The 20,313-nt window shown below is 51.5% G+C and overlaps 1 long non-coding RNA gene across 1 annotated transcript in view; it reads left to right on the plus strand.

Moving 5' to 3' along the window:
• Positions 1-2,010: 2,010 nt before the first annotated feature.
• Positions 2,011-20,313, plus strand: part of LOC140192777 (uncharacterized) — a 32,660-nt gene continuing 14,357 nt past the window's right edge. Inside the window, exons 1-2 of the long non-coding RNA XR_011884446.1 lie at positions 2,011-2,068; positions 17,486-17,642. This is a non-coding gene — a long non-coding RNA (uncharacterized lncRNA). The remainder of the gene's footprint in view (positions 2,069-17,485; positions 17,643-20,313) is intronic.

The following is a 20,313-nucleotide window of genomic DNA, read 5'->3' on the forward strand; positions in this document are numbered from 1 at the left end:
ATCAGTAAGTGTGGAAATATATGTGAAAAACCAAGCTTCTTCAAGTCTCGGGGTAAAAAGATACAATCTTGTAATGATCAGTTCACTTCGTGGAATTGAGTTGAGTAGTGGTGGAGAGAGAGAGAGAGAGAGAGAGAGAGAGAGAGAGGGAGGGAGAGACTTGAGTCTTCAGGTGAGCTGACTCTGTCGATCTTCCCGCAGTCCTCCGAAATCCTTTAAGAGTCACCGACTGTGACGACAACAAAGGAGACCGTTCTTCTGTGGTGGAGCTATCAACCCAGGCAAGGGTGGACACATGGACAACTCCCCACCGGTCACTTCCTTTTTCTTTTCACTGCAAGAGCCGCTGATCGATCCTCCAAAAACCCACTTTTCCTGCAGGCACAGCAAAGCTCATTCAGTGTCCAAAACATGTGTCTGAGGTCTATCATCTGACCTCCTACTTTATCTTCCCATCAACTGTCACTTAAATAACTTCTCCTTCCCTTCCCTGTGTAAGAAATGTATAAGCATACCATGTCCTTGCGAAGTATTAACTCGCTGCCGAAAAATCAGAACATTGATTGTCCATCAAATAACCACCCTCGGTTACCATACCAGCTTACGAGCTGCTCGGTGCCATCTCTCTCTCCAACTCAGCCAGAAATCCAAAGGTTACTTCCAGTGCCTTAAAGTGACAGTCCAACAGTTAGTCTTCGTCTCTCTCTCTCCTCAAAACAAGATATCGATGTTAAGTAACTCTCTCTGTCTCTCTTTTCAAAAGCACAGTTAATAGGGGTAAATGAGCACAGTTCATGGGGGCAATTCAGGACCCCGTGACACACCCAAATAAATAAAATAATCAGTAACCAGTCTAAACAGTGAATTATGAGAATACGTCTAGGTACATCTGAAAAAATTAAGAATGAATGGAAAAGAGAACTTCAGGTATCTTTACCTACAGAGAAATGAGAGAAAATTCTCCAACTAGTTAACAATTCTTCAGTGTGTGCTAGACACACTTTGATACAATTTAAGGTGATTCATAGGGCTCATATGTTAACCGACGAAACATAGCAGCCTAGCCTTCGTTTTTTTTGGGGTTTTTTTAGTGTAGGGGGACTTCTTTGTCAAATATTTTTTGAATCTTTTTCACATTCAGTTATTAAGAGATTGGGAGGTTTAAATTAAATTACATATGTTACTCGGAGTCCGTGTCTGTATACATTAACCGTCATTAATGTAATCCCGATCTCTTTGTATCATTACCATTGTTATGTTTATCAATTCGAAACTTAATAAAAAAGATTGAGAAAGGAAAGGTTTAGAGGGATACGGGTGGTCTGTCTGTGGAACAGGCTGCCAGAGGAAGTGGTCGAGGCAGATACATTAACGACACTGGGACAGGGACACGGACAGGAAAGGTTTAGAGGGATACGGGTGGTCTGTCTGTGGAACGAGTTGCCAGAGGAAGTGGTCGAGGCAGATACATTAACGACACTGGGACAGGGACACGGACAGGAAAGGTTTAGAGGGATACGGGTGGTCTGTCTGTGGAACAGGCTGCCAGAGGAAGTGGTCGAGGCAGATACATTAACGACACTGGGACAGGGACACGGACAGGAAAGGTTTAGAGGGATACGGGTGGTCTGTCTGTGGAACGAGTTGCCAGAGGAAGTGGTCGAGGCAGGTACATTGACGACACTCGGACAGGGACACGGATAGGAAAGGTTTGGAGGGATATGGGCCACACTTGTGCGAATGGGATGGGCCTCGGACGGGGAATCTGGGCTGTCACGGACCAGACGGGCTGAAGGGCCTGTTTCTGTGCGCTGTGACCCTGCGTCCCCAAAATAAAAAACGCAGCCCCGCCCTTCTGCCCTGGAAGACACCTGGGTAACTCTCTGACACCCATTTCCCCACAATGGTGGGAAGGGTGAGAAGTGAAAGCGGACACTTGCCGCTCCAGCAAACAGGAACAGAAACCAGAACAGTGGGCGAGGGGAGGGAGGTCATGGGGAACGGGTCGACAGCTGGTACCTCCTTCCCCGGGGCGGAAATGTCGAATCCCAGAGGGCAAGCCTGTCAGGTGAGAGGGGGGCAATTTCGAAGGAGGTGTGGGTGGCAATTTTGTTTCACTCCGCGAGCCGGTGGGTGGCTGGGATGTGCGGCCCCGGGGAAGGTGGTGGAGGCAGACACGATGGAGGCGTTTGAGACGGCTTTGACGGAGGGAGATGGATTGGTTCTGAGTGGACGCACCGTTTATTCAGGGACGACAATATCGCAACAGGAACCCGTTGAACATTAATCACAATCTCTCTTGTCCCTGGATACGTTCAAGTTGAGTTTGTCTGTCATCTGACTCTGTGTGAGTGTGAGTGTGTGTGTGTGTGTGTCCGTGTGTGTGTGTGTATGTGTGTGAGTGTGTGTGTGGACTGTGTGTCTGTGTGTGTATGTGTGTGACTGTGTGTGTGTGTGTATGTCTCTGAGTGTGTGTGTGAGTGTGTGTGTGTGTGTGTATGTGTGTGTGTGTGTGTGTGTGTGTGTGTCTATGTGTGTGTGTGTGTGTGTGTGTGTGTGTGTATGTGTGTGTGTGTGTGTGTGTGTGTATGTGTGTGAGTGTGTGTGTGTGTGTGTGTGTGTATGTCTCTGAGTGTGTGTGTGTGTATGTGTGTGAGTGTGTGTGACTGTGTGTGTGTGTGTGTATGTGTGTGTGTGTGTGTGTGTGTGTGTGTGTCTATGTGTGTGTGTGTGTGTGTGTGTGTGTGTGTATGTGTGTGTGTGTGTGTGTGTGTGTATGTCTCTGAGTGTGTGTGTGTGTGTGTGTGTGTGTATGTCTCTGAGTGTGTGTGTGTGTATGTGTGTGAGTGTGTGTGACTGTGTGTGTGTGAGTGTGTGTGTGTGTATGTGTGTGAGTGTGTGTGTGACTGTGTGTCTGTGTGTGTATGTGTGTGACTGTGTGTGTGTGTGTATGTCTCTGAGTGTGTGTGTGAGTGTGTGTGTGTGTATGTCTCTGAGTGTGTGTGTGAGTGTGTGTGTGTGTGTGTATGTGTGTGTGTGTGTGTGTGTGTTGTGTCTATGTGTGTGTGTGTGTGTGTGTGTGTGTGTGTATGTGTGTGTGTGTGTGTGTGTGTGTGTGTCTATGTGTGTGAGTGTGTGTGTGTATGTCTCTGAGTGTGTGTGTGTGTGTGTGTGTGTATGTCTCTGAGTGTGTGTGTGTGTATGTGTGTGAGTGTGTGTGACTGTGTGTGTGTGAGTGTGTGTGTGTGTGTGTGTGTGTGTGTGTGTGTGTGTGTGTGCGTGCATATATGTGTAAATGTAACCCCTGGGTCCTGCAGGACTGGAGAAGACAATCTCTGGCCTTGTCAAAGGGGTGAGATTGAGACGCGCGTCCAGCCCCAAACCCCCCTGTTTTGTGTGGACGCTGCGTGATGTGTCACCCAGTGACAGATCAGTACCATGAAATAACAGACGGTACACCACATACAATTAAACGATTTAGCTTTATAATTCTTAATTTGACTGAAGGGTCAGTAATGAAAAACAAAAAGAAAAGGGCCCATTTTATTGAACCAGTGTAACGTGCACACGTTGGAGCTTACGGGTTTCCCTCCACCGACCCTCCTGGCCTTCGTCAGGCCTTTGCCCCACTCCAGCATTGTCTCTCTCCATCTCCCACCGAACAAAAGACCCAGATCACCCCAGTGTCGGGCACACAGCACAAAAACACACTCCCGTCACTGGACAGCTCACATTCAAAGGCACCCGTTACCTCTAACCATGACCCAAACACTGCTTCTACAGAAAGACCATTGAAACCTAGAGAAACCTAGAGGCTGTTACACATACACAACCAAACAACATTCCTCCAGACCACGGTTCACCCACAAAATGTCTATCAAGTCAAGTCAAGTTTATTACCATTTAACTAAGGCCTGAACAGATGAGACATGGCAAAGTTATTTCCCGTGGTAGGGGAGTCTAGGACAAGAGGGCACGACTTCAGGATTGAAGGACGTCCATTTAGAACAGAGAGTGGAGAAATTACTTTAGTCAGAGGGTGGTAAATCTGTGGAATTTGTTGCCACGGGAGGCTATGGAGGTTAGGTCAATGGGTGTGTTTAAGGCAGAGAGAGATAGGTTACATAGAAAACCTACAGCACAATACAGGCCTTCGGCCCACAGAGCTGTGCCGAACATGTCCCTACCTTAGAAATTACTGGCCTTACCCATAGCCCTCTATTTCTTTAAGCTCCATGTACCTACCCAAAAGTCTCTTTAAAGACCCTATCGTATCCGTCTCCACCACCGTTGCCGGCAGCCCATTCCACGCACTCATCACTCTCTGAGTGAAAAACGTACCCCTGACATCTCCTGTGTACCGACCCCCCAGAACCTTAAACCTGTGCCCTCTTGTGGCAACCATTTCAGTCCTGGGGAGAAGCCTCTGACTATCGACACAATCAATGCCTGAATTAGCCGGGCCATCAAAGGATATAGGGAGAAAGCAGGGGATTGGGGATGCCTGGAAAAGTTGGATCAGCCCATGATTAAATGCCGGAGAGAGTCGATAGGCCGAGTGGCCTATTACAGCTCCTATATCTTATGGTCTTATGGTCTAAATATATGCATTATATAGATTTAGATTTAGATTCAACTTATTGTCATTGTGCCGAGTACAGATACAAAGCCCATGGAATGCATTTAGCATCTGACCAGAAATGCAAAGAATAGTGTTATTTACAAAAATAAGTCTCAATAAAAAGTAAGTGCTACAGCACACAAATATAAAAGTACTGAGACAGTACAATATGGGTGCAATGCTGCTTAGCGCTGTGATGAGAGGTTCAGCAGGGTCACAGCCTCAGGGAGGAAGCTCTTCCTGTGCCTGCTGGTGCGGGAGTGGAGGCTCCTGTAGCGCCTACCGGATGGGAGGAGAGTAAAAAGTCCGTGGTTAGGGTGAGATGCTTTTCGCCCTGCCCAGGCAGCGTTTATGGTAGCCGGTGGGCAATTGGGTGCCGATAATCCGCTGGGCAGTTCTCGCCACCTGCCGGAGTGCTTTGCGGTCCGATACGGGACAATTGCCATACCACACTGAGATGCAGTTGGTGAATAAGCTCTCACTGGTACAGCGGTAAAAGTCCGTCAGTATCCTGGGACAGAGATGAGCTTTCTCAACGCTCCGCAGGAAATAAAGGCGCTGTTGCGCCTATTTGATCAGGATGGAGGCGTTCAGGGACCAGGTGAGATCCTCGGATATGTGGACACCAAGGAATTCGAAGCTCGATACACGCACCACTACAGTTCCATTGATGTAGATGGGGACGTGAGCGTGACTCCTAAATATTGTAACGTAGGGAACAGATTGACAGATTGGATACGACGTGGCAGGGAGCTCTCAGACCTCGTGCCCTGCCGGAAGAAAATGTTTGTCATCTTGGTAGCAGCAGAGTCTCCTGCCAACAGCACACAAAATGCTGGAGGAACTCAGCAGGCCAGGCAGCACCTGTGGAACAGAGCTTCTGGCCCAGACCCTTCTCAGGACTGAGAAGGAAGGGGGAGATGGCAGAATTTAATAGAATGCGGCGGGGGGAAGAACGTCTGGCTGGAAGGTGATATCTGAAGCCAGATGGGTGGGAGAGGTGAAGGGCTGGAAAGGAGGGAATTGGATAGGTGAGGAGAGTGGGCCGTAGGAGAGAGGGAACAAGAAAGGCACCCGAGAGAACAAGTGAAGGTCAAAGTGGGGAACAGAGGACATACACATGTAATTAATTAAATAATCAGGGCCAAAAAAGAGAAAAAATTATCGTGGTAGAATATCAGGGTTAGATTTCCAATCAGAGATCTGATAGCAGAGGGGAAGAAGATGTCCCTGAAACATTGAGTGTGGGTGTTACAGTGATAACAGTGACAATGTCCGTCCCTGACCCCCGGGGGATGAATCTCACCCAGTCTGACAGTCCCAGTCCTGACGATAACAGTGACAATGTCCGTCCCTGACCCCCGGGGGAATAATCTGTCATCCAGTCTGACAGTCCCAGTCCTGACGATAACAGTGACAATGTCCGTCCCTGACCCCCGGGGATGAATCTCACCCAGTCTGACAGTCCCAGTCCTGACGATAACAGTGACAATGTCCGTCCCTGACCCCCGGGGGATGAATCTCACCCAGTCTGACAGTCCGAGTCCTGATGATAACAATAAGATCAGTTTCTGACCCCCGGGGGTGAATCTCACCCAGTCTGACAGTCCCAGTCCTGACGATAACAGTGACAATGTCCGTCTCTGACCCCCGGGGGATGAATCTCACCCAGTCTGACAGTCCCAGTCCTGACGATAACAATGAGACCTGTCCCTGACCCCTGGGAAAGAATCTGTCACCCAGTCTGACAGTCCAGTCCTGACGATAACAGTGACAATGTCCGTCCCTGACCCCGGGGGATGAATGTGTCACCCAGTCTGACAGTCCCAGTCCTGACGATAACAGTGACAATGTCCGTCTCTGACCCCCGGGGGAATAATCGGTCACCCAGTCTGACAGTCCCAGTCCTGACGATAACAGTGACAATGTCCGTCCCTGACCCCCGGGGGATGAATGTCTCACCCAGTCTGACAGTCCCCGTCCTGATGATAACGATGAGACGGTCGGTCTCGGATGCCCCTGACGTCAGTGGATCAGAGAGACTGGGGACGGGGTGTTCCGGGCCCTCAGCAATACTTTGGTTTGATAAAACTCTCACTCGTCGTTGCCCGGCAGTTCGGAACCGTTACGTCCTGTGCATCTCCTGGCCTGTGCTTCCACTTTCACCTGAGTTTCAGTTCCCTGGGACACCTGCGCCTCCCTCTCCATCGCCGGCAGCTGCTGGGGACTGCTCAAACTCCCTCTCTCACTGCCTCTCTGTCTCTCTCTCTCTCCCTCTGTCCCCTCCTGCAGCTGGCACTACCATATCAGTCCTCACCCTTTGCCCAAGCTCATCTTCCATTGCAGAAATATCTTCTGTTTATAAACCCTCTCGCGGCCTGACACCTCCTTCCGCGAGCGGAGTTTGTAACGGCGGCTCGCTGGGGACCCTGAGGGTTTGTACAGCGGGGTTGGCGAGGCAGAGGATAGTTTTTTCTCAAATCCAGATCCGCGTACGGTACTGTCCTTGCTCTGTTCGGATCCGTGATGAGCGGGGAGCCAGCAGTCAGACAGCAGGTAGCAGGGCAGAGACGGGCTGAGTGTCCTCAGATGCAAGGCGCCAGGCAGTGAGTCTGTGACCCAGCGGACGTGAGCAGAGATGCTTGATTGGGAGACCGTTCTGCAGAGAGGAACTGGTCCCCACAGTCACTTCCTCGAGCAGCCCGAGAGCCGAGGCAGGTACTGACTACATCCTGAGCCGAGGCAGGTACTGACCACATCCTGGGCCAAGGCAGCTCAGAGACAGCGCCCCCCCCACAGCACACAACCGTGGACGGACACAGTGAGGGAGCAAGGGAAACCACAGTGTGTTGTGAGCCTTCCGGTCTTAAACAGACTGAAACTCACTCCACACCGTCCCATCACACACTCCCGGGGTCAGACACAGAGTGAATCTCCCTCCGCACCGTCCCATCACACACTCCCGGGGTCAGACACAGAGTGAATCTCCCTCCACACTGTCCCATCACACACTCCCGGGGTCAGACACAGAGCGAATCTCCCTCCGCACCGTCCCATCACGCACTCCCGGGGTCAGACACAGAGTGAATCTCCCTCCACACTGTCCCATCACACACTCCCGGGGTCAGACACAGAGTGAATCTCCCTCCGCACCGTCCCATCACACACTCCCAGGGTCAGACACAGAGTGAATTACTCTCTGCACCGTCCCATCACACACTCCCGGGGTCAGACACAGAGTGAATTACTCTCCGCACCGTCCCATCACGCACTCCCGGGGTCGGACACAGAGTGAATCTCCCTCCGCACCGTCCCATCACACACTCCCGGGGTCAGACACAGAGTGAATTACTCTCCGCACCGTCCCATCACACACTCCCGGGGTCAGACACAGAGTGAATCTCCCTCCGCACCGTCCCATCACACACTCCCGGGGTCAGACACAGAGTGAATCTCCCTCCCCACCGTCCCATCACACACTCCCGGGGTCGGACACAGAGTGAATCTCCCTCTGCACCGTCCCATCACACACTCCCGGGGTCAGACACAGAGTGAATCTCCCTCCGCACTGTCCCATCACACACTCCTGGGGTCGGACACAGAGTGAATCTCCCTCCCTCCGCACCGTCCCATCACTCACTCAGACACAGACTGGTAGATCTAACTGTACCCCAATGTAGGACAGTGTGGGAAAAAGTTGCAGATGTCCTAGCATAAGGTTCACATTTGGGATTGTCAGCATGGCCTTGTGCATGGGAACTTTTTCACCCAGAGGGTGGTCTGTCTGTGGAACGAGCTGCCAGAGGAAGTGGTCGGGGCAGGTACATTAATGACACTCGGACAGGGACACGGATAGGAAAGGTTTAGAGGGATACGGGACAAATTTGGACAGATGGGTTTAACTTTGTAAATATGTGTTGGAGGAGCACCCCCTGGGTAACGTCCACCCTGGTGGCATGAACATCAATTTCTTCAACTTCCGTAAATTTCTCCCATCGCCCCAACCCCCTTGTTCTCCATTTTCCATTCTTGGTCCCCTCTCACTTGCTTCCTTTTCCTCACCTGCCCACCGTTTCCCCTGGGTCTGACCCCCATCCCTTTCTCCCATCGTCCACTCTCCTCTCCTACCTCAGCCCATTACCTCTTCCTACTTTCTCACCCACCTGCCCCCTTGCCAGCTCTCACCGATCACCTTCTCGCCCCTCTCCCCCACCCACCCCCCAGCTTTGTGTTCTTGCCTGTTGCCCCTTTCCTTTCCAGCCCTGAAGAGGGGTCTCGGCCCAAAATGTCGACTGTACTCTTTTCCACCGGTGCTGCCTGCCGTGCTGGGTTCCCCCGGCATTTCAGGCCGGGTCAGGTCAAGTCGACCCTCGCTATCGTGATGCATACCATCGAATGAGCTGGCACATCCCTGCACCAGGGTGTAAGGCAGAGTCTTAGAAACACGGAAACCCTACAGCACGATACAGGCCCTTCGGCCCACAAAGCTGAGCCGAACATGTCCCTACCTTAGAAATTACCCAGAGCCCTCTATTTTTCTCAGCTCCATGTACCTGTCCAGGAGTCTCTTAAAAGACCCGATTGTTTCCGCCTCCACCACCATTGCCAGTAGCCCATTTCACGCACTCAACACTCTCCACGTAAAAAACTTACTCCTGACATCTCCTCTGTACCTGACTCTAAGCACCTTAATAGTCATAGTCGTAGTCATACTTTAATGATCCCGGGGGAAATTGGTTTTCGTTACAGTTGCACCATAAGTAATAAATAGTAATAAAACCATAAATAGTTAAATAGTAATATGTAAATTATGCCAGTAAATTATGAAATAAGTCCAGGACCAGCCTATCGGCTCAGGGTGTCTGACCCTCCAAGGGAGGAGTTGTAAAGTTTGATGGCCACAGGCAGGAATGACTTCCTATGACGCTCTGTGCTGCATCTCGGTGGAATGAGTCTCTGGCTGAATGTACTCCTGTGCCCACCCAGTACATTATGTAGTGGATGGGAGACATTGTCCAAGATGGCATGCAACTTGGACAGCGTCCTCTTTTCAGACACCACCGTCAGAGAGTCCAGTTCCATCCCCACAACATCACTGGCCTTACGAATGAGTTTGTTGATTCTGTTGGTGTCTGCTACCCTCAGCCTGCTGCCCCAGCACACAACAGCAAGCATGATCGCACTGGCCACCACAGACTCGTAGAACATCCTCAGCATCGTCCGGCAGATGTTAAAGGACCTCAGTCTCCTCAGGAAATAGAGACGGCTCTGACCCTTCTTGTAGACAGCCTCAGTGTTCTTTGACCAGTCCAGATGAAACCCGGGCAACATTTTAGTAAATCTCCTCTGTACTCTCTCAATTGTATTGACATCTTTCCTATAATTCGGTGGCCAGAACATAATGCTGCTGACGCTTTGCAGCAGATCAACTGAGTTAAAATAACAACCTTCTCTTGATGATTTCCATTTGTGGTCGGTGTCTGAATGTCCTCACTGACGTGTCCCACCATAATCAGCCAGCTTCGATGGATTCCAGTTGCCCTGACACCATTTCTCCACGACCGCAATCTCCCGGTGAAACCTCTCACTGTGCTCGTCGCCGACACTGACAACATTTGCAGGGAGGGAGTCGAAATGGGAATGATCTTCAGTGACATGTTGCACTTCACGGTTTTGTACGTTTTGAAGCATGTTGCCAACCAGCTGCACGTAGTTTGGTGCTCTGTAGTTGTCAAGAAAAATTTCAGCAACAACCTTGATTGCCTTCCATGCGATTTTCTCCAGTCCATCACTAGAAGTTCTTCCAATTGCTTGTTATTGATGGCCTGTGGACCAACGAGAGTGCCTTCCTTCATCTTGGCATCAGTTATTCTGACTTGAATTATAAATTGGAATGACAAACGTAGGCGATTTCGAAGAAAATGGCAGAAGTTTAAATCTTCTCTCCGACGGGAGTTCAGTGAAACCATCTCTCATTGCTCCCCTTCTGTAATTTCTTCGGCTCCTCAACTTTTCGACATTTTCATATCCCCTTTGCCCATCACCTGTCCAGCTCTTGGCTCCATCCATCCCCCTCCTGTCTTCTCCAATCATTTCGGATCTCTCCCTCCCCCTCCCACTTTCAAACCTCTTGCTAGCTCTTCATTCAGTTAGTCCTGACGAAGGGTCTCGGCCCGAAACGTCGACTTCACCGCTTCCTGGAGATGCTGCCTGGCCTGCTGCGTTCACCAGCAACTTTGATGTGTGTTAATAGAAAAGAGAAAATAAGGTAGTGCAAAAAAAAAACCGAGAGGCAGGTCCGGATATTCGGAGGGTACGGCCCAGATCTGTTCAGCAGTCTTAGCACAGCTGGAAAGAAGCTGTTCCCAAATCTGGCCGTACGAGTCTTCAAGCTCCTGAGCCTTCTCCCGGAGGGAAGAGGGACGGAAAGTGTGTTGGCCGGGGTGGGTCGTGTCCTTGGTTATCCTGGCAGCACTTTTGGCCCATCGAGTGTGCTTCATCATTTCCTCCTAGCCCCGATCTCCTGCCTTCTCCCCTTTTCCCTCCACACCCTGACTAATCATGAACCTATCAACCTCTGCCTTAAATATACCAAAGACTTGGCCTCCACAGCCGTCTGTGGCAACAGATTCTGCAGATTCACCACCAGCTGGCTAAAGAAATTCCTCCTCATCTCTGTTCTAAAAGGGCGTCCCTCTGTTTTGAGGCACATTGTTCTGACATGAATAACGTCACCAGAGAGACGGAGAGATAACGTCACAGAGATAACATCAGCAGGCCGGGCAGAACCTGTAGAAAAGAGTAGAGCCGAGGTTTTGGGACAAAACCCTTCGGGATGCTGCCTGGCCTGCTGGGTTGCTCCAGCATTTTGTGTGTGTTGCATATATCTACAATGCTCCCTTTAAATTACATATAGTTTTCACACAGCTCCCTCTTCGCACCCACAATGAAGGTTAATCTCTACCGTATCTGCAGGTATCTAAGTGGACTGTTTCTTTGTCTGTGATCAACTCCAACCTGCAGCTCGTTGTCCCGAGTGGTGCTTTCATTTCCATCTACAATCCTCGCTCAGGTGTGAAGGTTGGCTGCCTTCGAAATGAGTATCCACTGTGTAACTCCAGAATATGCCCTAACACACAATTACACACACACTCACAATCTCATATCTTCACACCACAGTCTCACACACACACATTCAACATTCAATAGGTTTCAATGAGGCCACCCCTCATTCTTCTGAATAGGTGCAGGAGTAGGCCATTTGGCCCCTCGAGCCTGCACTGTCATTCAGTACGATCATGGCTGATCATCCAACTCAGAACCCTGTACCTGCCTTCCCTCCATACCCCCTGATCCCTTTAGCTACAAGGGCCATATCTAACTCCCTCTTAAATATAGCCAACGAACTGGCCTCAACTGTTTCCTGTGGCTGAGAATTTCACAGATTCACCACTCTGTGTGAAGAAGTTTTTCCTAATCTCGGTCCCTTTATCCTCAAACTGTGACCCCTCGTTCTGGACTTCCCCAACATCGGGAACAACCTTCCTGCATCTAGCCTGTCCAGTCCCTTTAGGATTTTATACGTTTCAATAAGATTCCCCTCAATCTTCTAATTCCAGTGAGTATAAGCCTAGTCGATTCAGTCTTTCATCATATGAAAGTCCTGCCATCCCAGGAATCAATCTGGTGAACCTTCTTTGTACTCCCTCTGTGGCAAGGATGACCTTCCTCAGATTAGGGGACCAAAACTGCACACAATACTCCAGGTGTGGGCTCACCAAGGCCTTGTACAACTGCAGTAGTACCTCCTGCTCCTGTACTCGAATCCTCTCGCTATAAATGCCAGCATACCATTCACCTTTTTCACCGCCTGCTGTACCCGCATGCCCACTTTCAATGACTGGTGTATAATGACACCCAGGTCTCGTTGCACCTCCCCTTTTCCTAATCGGCCACCATTCAGATAATAATCTGTTTTCCTGTTCTTGCCACCAAAGTGAATACAGGTCCAAAGCCATCAAACTCTCCTCATGTGACAAACCTTTCAATCCTGGAATCGTTTTCATCAATATCCCTTGCACCCTCTCCAGTATCAGCACATCCTTTCTCAGATAAAGGGCTCAAAACTGCTCACAATACTCCAAGTGAGGCCTCCCCAGTGCCTTACAAAGCCTCAGTATAATGTCATGAAATTTACTGCCTTTACGGCAGCAGTATGATGCAAATCATAATAATAGGGACACTTGGTGAGTTACAGGAAATGTGGGTGTGTATATCTATATGTTGTGGCTTTTTCCACTGTGGTTGGGTGCGACTACAACCAGAGGTCATAAGATATCGGAGCAGAATTCAGCCATTTGGCCCATCGAGTCTGTTCCACCATTTCATCATGGCTGATCCATTCTCCCTCTCGACCCCAATCTCCTGCCTTCTCCTCGTATCCCTTCATAGCCTGACCAATCAGGAACCTATCAACCTCTGCCTTCAATGTACATAAAGACTTGCTCTCCACAGCTGCCTGCAGCAAAGAATTCCACAGATTCATTACTCCCTGGCTAAAGAAATTGTTCCTCATCGCTGTTCTAAATGGACACCCCTCTATTCTGAGGCTGTGTCCTCTGGTCCGAGACTCCCCCACTACAGGAAACATCCTCTCCACATTAGTGGAAACATCCTCTCCACATCCACTCTATCTGTGTCCTCTGGTCCTAGACTCCCCCACAACAGGAAACATCCTCTCCACATCCACTCTATCTGTGTCCTCTGGTCCTAGACTCCCCCCACTACAGGAAACATCCTCTCCACATCCACTCTATCTGTGTCCTCTGGTCCGAGACTCCCCCACAACAGGAAACATCCTCTCCACATCCACTCTGTGTCCTCTGGTCCCAGACTCCCCCACTACAGGAAACATCCTCTCCACATCCACTCTATCTGTGTCCTCTGGTCCTAGACTCCCCCACTACAGGAAACATCCTCTCCACATCCACTCTATCTGTGTCCTCTGGTCCTAGACTCCCCCACTACAGGAAACATCCTCTCCACATCCACTCTATCTGTGTCCTCTGGTCCTAGACTCTCCCACAACAGGAAACATCCTCTCCACATCCACTCTATCTGTGTCCTCTGGTCCTAGACTCCCCCACTACAGGAAACATCCTCTCCACATCCACTCTATCTGTGTCCTCTGGTCCTAGACTCCCCCACGATAGGAAACATCCTCTCCACATCCACTCTATCTGTGTCCTCTGGTCCTAGACTCCCCCATGACAGGAAACATCCTCTCCACATCCACCCTATCTGTGTCCTCTGGTCCTAGACTCTCCCACAACAGGAAGCATCCTCTCCACATCCACTCTATCTGTGTCCTCTGGTCCTAGACTCCCCCCACTATAGGAAACATCCTCTCCACATCCACTCTATCTGTGTCCTCTGGTCCGAGACTCCCCCCACTACAGGAAACGTCCTTTCCACATCCACTCTATCTGTGTCCTCTGGTCCTAAACTCCCCCACTATAGGAAACATCCTCTCCACGTCCACTCTATCTGTGTCCTCTGTTCCTAGACTCCCCCACCACAGGAAATATCCTCTCCACATCCACTTTATCTGTGTCCTCTGGTCCTAGACTGCCCCACCATAGGAAACAACCTCCCCACATCCACTCTATCTGTGTCCTCTGGTCCCTGACTCCCCCACGATAGGAAACATCCTCTCCACATCCACTCTATCTGTGTCCTCTGGTCCTAGACTCCCCCACTACAGGAAACATCCTCTCCACATCCACTCTGTCGAGCCCTTTCACCGTCAATGTGGTCATCCCTCATTATTCTGAATTCCAGTGAATACAGGCCCAGAGCCGTCAAACACTCTTCATACGACAAACTGTTCAATCCTGGAATCGTTTTCATCCATATCCCTTCTACCCTCTCCAGTATCAGCACATCCTTTCTCAGATAAGGGGCCCAAAACTGCTCGCAATACTCCAAGTGAGGCCTCGCCAGTGCCTTACAAAGCCTCAGTATTACATCCTTGCTTTTATATTCTAGTCTACTTGAAATGAATGCCAACATCGCATTTCCTTTCCTCACCAGCGACTCAACCTGCGTATTAACCTCTCGGGAATCCTGCACAAAGACTCCCAAGTCCCATTCCATCTCTGGTTTTTTGTATTTTCTCTCCATTTGGAAAACAGTCGACCCTTTCATTTCTTCTACCAAAGTGCACGACCATATGCTTCCCGACACTGAATTCCATCTGCCACCTTATTCCCCGGTTCTCCTCATCTGTCCAAACCCTTCTGTGGCCTCTCTCCTTCCCCAGAACTACCTGCCCCTCCACCTAGCTTCCTATCATCTGTAAACTTTGCAACAGAGCCAGCAATTCCATCACCCACATTAATGACACATAATGTAAAAATAATCGGTCCCAACACAGACCCCTGTGAAGCAGCACTAGTCACCGGCAGCCAGCCAGAAAAGGCTCCCTTTATTCCCACTCTTTGCCTCCTGCCAATCGTCCACTGCTTTATCCGTGCTAGACTCTTTCCTGGAATACCGTGGGCTCATAGCTTATTCAGCAGCCTCATGTGTGGCAGTTTGTCAAAGGCCTTCTGAAAGCCCTCGCACACAACACCCACTAAGTCTCCTTCGTCTATCCAGCTTGTTATTTCCTCAGAGAATCAGAAATGCAGAAGTGGGCTGAGAAGTGGCAGATGGAGTTTAACCCAGAGAAGTGTGAGATGGTACACTTTGGAAGGACAAACTCCAAGGCAGAGTATGAAGTAAATGGCAGGATACTTGGCAGTGTGGAGGAGCAGAGGGATCTGGGGGTACATGTCCACAGATCCCTGAAAGTTGCCTCACAGGTGGATAGGGTAGTTAAGAAAGCTTATGGGGTGTTAGCTTTCATAAGTCGAGGGATAGAGTTTAAGAGTCGCGATGTAATGATGCAGCTCTATAAAACTCTGGTCAGGCCACACTTGGAGTACTGTGTCCAGTTCTGGTCGCCTCACTATAGGAAGGATGTGGAAGCATTGGAAAGGGTACAGAGGAGATTTACCAGGATGCTGCCTGGTTTAGAGAGTATGCATTATGATCAGAGATTAAGGGAGCTAGGGCTTTACTCTTTGGAGAGGAGGAGGATGAGAGGAGACATGATAGAGGTGTACAAGATAATAAGAGGAATAGATAGAGTGGATAGCCAGCGCCTCTTCCCCAGGGCACCACTGCTCAATACAAGAGGACATGGCTTTAAGGTAAGGGGTGGGAAGTTCAAGGGGGATATTAGAGGAAGGCTTTTTACTCAGAGAGTGGTTGGTGCGTGGAATGCACTGCCTGAGTCAGTGGTGGAGGCAGATACACTAGTGAAGTTTAAGACAGGTATATGGAGGAATTTAAGGTGGGGGCTTATATGGGAGGCAGGGTTTGAGGGTCGGCAGAACATTGTGGGCCGAAGGGCCTGTACTGTGCTGTACTATTCTACGTTCTATGTTAATCCCAGCAGGTTTTGTCAGGAAAGATTTTCCCCTGAGGAAACCATGCTGACTTTGGCCTATTTTATCACGTGTCTCCAGGTGCTCTGAAACCACATCCTCAACAATTCACTCCAACACCTTCCACCACTGAGGTCAGGCTAACTGACCCATAATTTCCTTTCTTCTGCTTCTCTTCCTTCGTGGAACTTCCACAATACTAGTGGCGTCTTCCGCAGGGAAGACTGATGCACAATACTCATTCAGTTCATCTGCCATTTCCTTGTCCCCCATTACCACCTCTCCAGCATCGTTTTCCAGCGGTCCGATATCCAGCTCTCTTTTTCACTTTACGTAGCCGAAAAATCTTTTGGTATCCTCTTTAGTATTTTTGGCTAGCTGACTTTTTCATATTCCATCTTTAACTTCTTAATGACTTTTGTAGTTGCCTTCCATTGGTGTTTAAAAGCTTCCCAATCCTCTAACTTCCCACTAATTTTTGCCCTGTTGTATACCCTCTCTTGGGCTTTTATCCTTCCTTTAGAATACTGTTTCCTCTTCGGGATGTATATCCTGCGCCTTCCGAATTTCTTCCAGAAATTCCAGCCATCTGCCATCATCCCTGCCAGTGTTCTCCTCCAAACAATTCTGGCCAACTCCTCTCTCATGCCTCTGTAATTCCCTTTACTCCACTGTAACACTGGTCCATTTGGCTTTAGCGTCTCCTTCTCAGGTTTCAGGGTGAACTGGATCATATCCTGATTGCTTTTGCCCCCAGGGTTCTTTTACGTTAAGCTCTCTCATTAATTCTGGTTCTCTCATCAATTCTGGTTCATTGTGCAACACTCAATCCCAGAATAGCTGATGGGCTGAACCACGAGCTGCTCTAAAAAAAACTGTCCAGCTCCAACCTGACTTTCCGAATTCCCCCACCGTGACTCATGTAACTTTGCCCTTTTGGCGGGCATCCTCAATCCCCTGTGTAAATTGCAGACCGCATCCTCACTACTGTGCTCATGGGGCAAGGGTGAAAGGTGAAATGTTTGGGGGGGGCGGAAATCTCGGAGGGAGGTGAGAGTGTGAGACGAGCTGCCAGCAGAAGCGGTGCGTGCGAGCTCGATTTCAACGGTGGAGAGAAGTTTGGACCGGTACATGGATGGGAGGGGTGCGGGGGGATGTGGTCTCGACGCAGATCGATGGGGAGTGGGCAGTTCAGCACAGACTAGACGGGCCGAAGGGCCTGTTTCTGTGCTGCACTCTTCCACGGCTTTCTGACTATATAAAGTCGCACAGCCACACGCTCACACTCACGCAGACCTCTAGGATGGGTGCAGACTGCCTGCTCTCTGCTCGGTTCGTATTAATAACCACAGGCTGCTGCCTGTGATCTCAGAGCCGCCTGGGACCGTGGGTGCACAGACACAGGAAGCCGGGAGCTGTCGCGCAAACACCTCCCCCAACGCTCGCAGCTGAAGCAAGAGCGCGGACCTGGCTGTGCACGCTCGTCTGCAGCCCCGGCGTCGCACCGAGCCCAGGAGGGTCTGCGTGGGGTGAGTCCCAGACTGCTGTCTCCCAGCGCCGGGAACCGATCGCGGTGGGGGTGGGGGGAGGAGGGCTTCGGGGCATTCCCGGGGGTGTGAGTCAGTTAGTGACCCTCCCTCTCCCGCCCTTTCACCCCATCTCCCCAACTCACTCTTTCTCTGTTCCCCTCCCTCCTTCATCTCCTTCCTGTTCTACCCTCCCTTCCTCTCCTCCATCCACTATCTCTCCCTCCAGTCCTCCCTTCTCTGCTCTATTCCTCCACCCCAGTTCCCTCCCCTCCCTCTCTCCTGCCCCCTTTTGTCCTCCCTCCGTTCCTCACCACTCCCCTCCCTTCCAACAACATGGTGTCTCTCCGCCCCCCTCAGTCTCTCCCCTCCGTCCTGGGGTTCCTGCTCCCCATCACTGCCCACTGAGAGAGAGCGAGTGAGGGTGTGAGAGTGTGTGAGAGAGAGAGACAGAGCGAGTGAGGGAGTGTGAGAGAGAGGAAGAGAGAGGGGGGGACAGAGAGCGGGAGGGGAAAAGAGAGAGAGGGGGTGAGAACGAGAGAGAGTGAGTGAGTGAGATAGAGGGAGAAAGAGCGAGAGATAGGGTGAGACAGATACGGAGAGAGAGAGAGAGAGAAAGAGAGGAGAGAGAGAGAGGGGTTGAGAGCAACAGAAATGCAGGGAGAGCGAGACAGAGAGAGTTAACGGGGTGGTGGTGGTGATCTGGCTGGGATTCCTGCACCCCACTACAGCCCAGAGACCCCTGGGTTAGAGAGGGAGGGGGTGTTGGAGATTCGGGGGTGGGGTTCTTGCTCAGAGACCCCTGGGTTAGAGAGGGAGGGGGTGTTGGAGATTCGGGGGTGGGGTTCTTGCTCAGTGACCCCTGGGTTAGAGAGGGAGGGGGTGTTGGAGATTCGGGGGTGGGGTTCTTGCTCAGTGACCCCTGGGTTAGAGAGGGAGGGGGTGTTGGAGATTCGGGGGTGGGGTTCTTGCTCAGTGACCCCTGGGTTAGAGGGGGAGGGGGTGTTGGAGATTCGGGGGTGGTGTTCTTGCTCAGTGACCCCTGGGTTAGAGAGGGAGGGGGTGTTGGAGATTCGGGGGTGGTGTTCTTGCTCAGTGACCCCTGGGTTAGAGAGGGAGGGGGTGTTGGAGATTCGGGGGTGGGGTTCCTGCCCAGAGACCCCTGGGTTAGAGAGGGAGGGGGTGTTGGAGATTCGGGGGTGGGGTTCTTGCTCAGAGACCCCTGGGTTAGAGAGGGAGGGGGTGTTGGAGATTCGGGGGTGGGGTTCTTGCTCAGTGACCCCTGGGTTAGAGAGGGAGGGGGTGTTGGAGATTCGGGGGTGGGGTTCCTGCCCAGAGACCCCTGGGTTAGAGAGGGAGGGGGTGTTGGAGATTCGGGGGTGGGGTTCTTGCCCAGAGACCCCTGGGTTAGAGAGGGAGGGGGTGTTGGAGATTCGGGGGTGGGGTTCTTGCTCAGTGACCCCTGGGTTAGAGAGGGAGGGGGTGTTGGAGATTCGGGGGTGGGGTTCTTGCTCAGTGACCCCTGGGTTAGAGAGGGAGGGGGTGTTGGAGATTCGGGGGTGGGGTTCTTGCTCAGTGACCCCTGGGTTAGAGAGGGAGGGGGTGTTGGAGATTCGGGGGTGGGGTTCTTGCTCAGTGACCCCTGGGTTAGAGAGGGAGGGGGTGTTGGAGATTCGGGGGTGGGGTTCTTGCTCAGTGACTCCTGGGTTAGAGAGGGAGGGGGTGTTGGAGATTCGGGGGTGGGGTTCTTGCTCAGTGACCCCTGGGTTAGAGAGGGAGGGGGTGTTGGAGATTCGGGGGTGGGGTTCTTGCTCAGTGACCCCTGGGTTAGAGAGGGAGGGGGTGTTGGAGATTCGGGGGTGGGGTTCTTGCTCAGTGACCCCTGGGTTAGAGAGGGAGGGGGTGTTGGAGATTCGGGGGTGGGGTTCCTGCCCAGAGACCCCTGGGTTAGAGAGGGAGGGGGTGTTGGAGATTCGGGGGTGGGGTTCCTGCTCAGTGACCCCTGGGTTAGAGAGGGAGGGGGTGTTGGAGATTCGGGGGTGGGGTTCCTGCCCAGTGACCCCTGGGTTAGAGAGGGAGGGGGTGTTGGAGATTCGGGGGTGGGGTTCTTGCTCAGTGACCCCTGGGTTAGAGAGGGAGGGGGTGTTGGAGATTCGGGGGTGGGGTTCTTGCTCAGTGACCCCTGGGTTAGAGAGGGAGGGGGTGTTGGAGATTCGGGGGTGGGGTTCTTGCTCAGTGACCCCTGGGTTAGAGAGGGAGGGGGTGTTGGAGATTCGGGGGTGGGGTTCTTGCTCAGTGACCCCTGGGTTAGAGAGGGAGGGGGCGTTGGAGATTCGGGGGTGGGGTTCCTGCCCAGAGACCCCTGGGTTAGAGAGGGAGGGGGTGTTGGAGATTCGGGGGTGGGGTTCCTGCCCAGTGACCCCTGGGTTAGAGAGGGAGGGGGTGTTGGAGATTCGGGGGTGGGGTTCCTGCCCAGTGACCCCTGGGTTAGAGAGGGAGGGGGTGTTGGAGATTCGGGGGTGGGGTTCTTGCTCAGTGACCCCTGGGTTAGAGAGGGAGGGGGTGTTGGAGATTCGGGGGTGGGGTTCTTGCTCAGTGACCCCTGGGTTAGAGAGGGAGGGGGTGTTGGAGATTCGGGGGTGGGGTTCCTGCCCAGAGACCCCTGGGTTAGAGA

Source organism: Mobula birostris, unplaced genomic scaffold, assembly GCF_030028105.1.
Source record: "Mobula birostris isolate sMobBir1 unplaced genomic scaffold, sMobBir1.hap1 scaffold_2602, whole genome shotgun sequence".
NCBI classification, from domain to species: domain Eukaryota; kingdom Metazoa; phylum Chordata; class Chondrichthyes; order Myliobatiformes; family Myliobatidae; genus Mobula; species Mobula birostris.